This window comes from Salvelinus sp. IW2-2015, linkage group LG20 (genome assembly GCF_002910315.2).
Source record: "Salvelinus sp. IW2-2015 linkage group LG20, ASM291031v2, whole genome shotgun sequence".
Taxonomy (NCBI): domain Eukaryota; kingdom Metazoa; phylum Chordata; class Actinopteri; order Salmoniformes; family Salmonidae; genus Salvelinus; species Salvelinus sp. IW2-2015.
Window position 1 is genome coordinate 1 of NC_036860.1, and position 3,798 is coordinate 3,798.

General features: G+C 44.0%; 1 pseudogene; it reads left to right on the forward strand.

Annotated features, from left to right (window-relative positions):
- The first annotated feature begins 1,731 nt into the window (after nt 1–1,731).
- On the forward strand, nt 1,732–3,585 carry LOC139022694 (cerebellar degeneration-related protein 2-like; annotated as a pseudogene).
- The last annotated feature ends 213 nt before the right edge of the window (nt 3,586–3,798 follow it).

The window sequence follows — 3,798 nt, forward strand, 5'->3', positions numbered from 1 at the left end:
GGCAGTTTCTCAACCAGCTTCACCTGGAATGCTTTTCCAACAGTCTTGAAGTTTCCACATATTGCTGAGCACTTGTTGGCTGCTTTTCCTTCACTCTGCGGTCCAACTCATCCCAAACCATCTCAATTGGATTGAGCTCGGTGATTGGGAGCCAGGTCATCTGATGCAGCACTCCATCCCTCTCCTTCTTGGTCAAATAGCCCTTACACGGCCTGGAGGTGTGTTGGTCATTGTCCTGTTGAAAAACAAAGATAGTCCCACTAGGCTCAAACCAGAAGGGATGGCATATCACTGCTGAATGTTGTGGTAGTCATTCTGGTTAAGTGTGCCTTGAATTCTAAATAAATCACTGACGTTGTCACAAGTAAAGCAGCATCACACCTCCTTCTCCATGCTTCACGTTGGGAACCACACATGTAGAGATCATCCGTTAACCTATTCTGCATCTCATAAAGACAAGGCGGTGGAACCAAAATCTAAAATATGGACTCATCAGACCTAAAGGAACATTTCCACCAGTCTAATGTCCATTGCTCGTGTTTCTTGGCCCAAGCAAGTCTCTTCGTAGTGGTGTCCTTTAGTAGGGTTTCGTAGCAGCAATTGGACCATGAAGGCCTGATTCACGCAGTCTCCTCTGAACAGTTGATGTTGAGATGTCTGTTACTGAACTCTGAAGCATTTATTTGGGCTGCAATTTCTGAGGCTGTAACTCTAATGAACTTATCCTCTGCAGCAGAGGTAGCTCTGGGTCTTTCCTGTGGCGGTCCTCATGAGAGCCAGTTTCATCATAGCCCTTGATGGTTTTTGCGACTGCACTTGAAGAAACTTTCAAAGTTCTTAATTTTCTACATTGACTGACCTTCCACATAACCGATGTCTTAAAAAATGATGGACTGTCGTTTCTCTTGCTTATTTGAGCTGTTCTTTCCATAATATGGACTTAGTCTTTTACCAAATAGGGTTATCTTCTGTATACCACCCTACCTTGTCACAACACAACTGATTGGCTCAAACGCATTAATTAGAAAGGAAAGAAATTCCACAAATGAACTTTTAACTAGTTACACCTGATAATTTAAATGCATTCCAGGTGACTACCTCATGAAGCTGATTGAGAGAATAGTGTGCAAAGCTGTCAAGGCAAACGGTTGCTACTTTGAAGAATCTTAAATATAATATGTACAGCACTTCGAGATATTAGCTGATGTACGAAGGGCTATATAAAATAAACTTGATTTGATATACAGTGGGGAGAACAAGTATTGATACACTGCCGATTTTGCAGGTTTTCCTACTTACAAAGCATGTAGAGGTCTGTCATTTTTATCTTAGGTACACTTCAACTGTGAGAGACGGAATCTAAAACAAAAATCCAGAAAATCACATTGTATGATTTTTAAGTAATTAATTTGCATTTTATTGCATGACATAAGTATTTGATACATCAGAAAAGCAGAACTTAATATTTGGTACAGAAACCTTTGTTTGCAATTACAGAGATCATATGTTTCCTGTAGTTCTTGACCAGGTTTGACGCCACTGTATATTTGATTAACACTTTTGTTGGTTAATACATGATTCCAGATGTGTTATTTCATAGATTTGATGTCTTCACTATTCTACAATTAGAAAATAGTCATAAAAAGAAAATCTTGAATGAGTAGGTGTCCAAACTTTTGACTGACTGTACATGATAAAAAACAGGCCTCTATAACCACTTTCACCATCTTGTTGAACCTTAGTCCTTTTCCCTGTCCCAGGTACATGGCCTATGAGAGCCTGCGTTTGGAGCATTCCTGGACAGCAAGGAAGGAGTCCTGTCAGGACCCAGATCCCGAGGAGGAGAACTCTGTGCTCCAGCGCTCCATCCAGACCCTGCAGGCTGTTCTGGCCTCTGAGCGGGGGAAGCGGGAGGCAGCGAACAGGGAGCTGAGCTGACTGCCAGGGGAACGGGGCTCTGGAGCAGCGACTGGCCCTGCTGGAGGGCTGCCGGGCTAGGCAGAGGGAGCTGGAGACAGAGGTGAGGAGCTACGGCAGCTGTGGCAGGCCGACTACGCCAACAGGTACGATCATTGACACTTTCTATTCATACTTGGTACATGTTGTTTGTATATTCAGCATAATAAAGACAATACTCTACTCCACCAGCGTTAGGAGACCTGACCGGATACTGCTGCCTGACACAATCTTCTTCGCCCCAGAGGAGAAGCCCAGTCTGTACAAAAGGAGGAGGAGAAGGAGGTGGGGGAGCAGGGGAGGCGCAGCCTGCAGAGGCTGCAACAGCGAAAGTGCTATAGGGACACTAGCAGACGACATCCGGCGGGGCGATGAGCGTACATGTATCAGAAGAGCAGAGGCGGTGAAACAGAGAGGAATTTCCCTGCTCAATGGGTGGATGCCCAGTATAGTGCACTGCAGGTAAAGGGTTTCATTTCTCATTATTGCATAATCAACACAAAGACCGAGGGTGAAATATTTCAATTGTTTACGATGTGCCCTATGAATAAGAATGAAAACAAAGGTCTAGGAGTGAAGCAAATTACATTTTTATACAGTAATTTGAGTTTGTTATACAGTGTGGAAATTGCCAATGAGTGACTGAACGTTTGCCTCCTGCAGTCAAATACGAGGAGCTTCTGCGGCGCTGGCAGCTGGGGGCAGACGGGCTCAGTCACAAGGCCGTGCAGACACCCCACAGTTCCCACGGCACTGTCAGTTACCCTCGACGGCGCCTCTCAAGTTCGGCCACCTCCATCGGGCTCCCAGCTGTCCCGAAGACAACGGGCCTCAGCCGGAGTACAAGGCCTTTTCCAGGAGATCTTCACCTGCATCCAGAAGACCAAAGAGGACCTAAGTGAGAAACAGTGGCCGAGTCAGGGTCATTTGACTCTGGGGACGGTGATGGCAGTATTTGTTCTTTCTGCACCTTTGAATGGACTGCTCAAGAGGATATTGCTATAGGAGAGGGCCTCAAATAGCAGATCCCAAAGGGTGTTTTCTGTGTGTGTGTGTGTGTGCGCGCACGTGGCACTAACACCTGTACCTCTTATACAACATGTCTCCTTCAATCCTGTCAACGCTATCACCTCGACACGCTCCGATGGTTTCATCAATAAGCACTATTATCTACCGTCCATCACTTTGACTACTTTTATCATCCTTATCTACAAGTTTGTTTTTGGCGCAAAACATTTCCAGGTCAGATGTGATAATTGGATTGTTTGAGTCCTGATGCTATCACCTCTTAGCATCCGACTGCACTTATGCCTCATTTAGCTCGATTAGATGGCACACCTCTTCACTTGACGTCAATGGGTGCAATAATATTAACAACCAGGTTTTCTATTCTTTTGTTTCTACTAAATTCAAGTAATCATAGCAATTAGAATGGTATGTGATGTACCATAGATTTGGTCTTGCAGCTTAATGAGTAGGCCTACGCTGTGTTTGTTTGTACGCTGATACCACGTACAGAACCACTATTGTACAGATCTTGAACTTGCTTAGACTATCTAGCAGTCTGTGTTCAATCCGCTTAGTGTTAAGCCTGTCGGGGGAGCCATACCTTTTGTGCACACTGTACATATTGCCCAGATTATAGATTTAACTACATTTTGTGTACCTTTTTATTATGCCAACTAAAGAGTACTGGACTAGATGGAGTACTTTATAGACTCAATAAGTACTTTATAGGTGCACTATATATATATATTTGTGTGTGTTGGAGAGATATATTATATATATATATCTCCACACACACAAGTATGTGGACACCCCTTCAAATTAGTGGATTTGGTT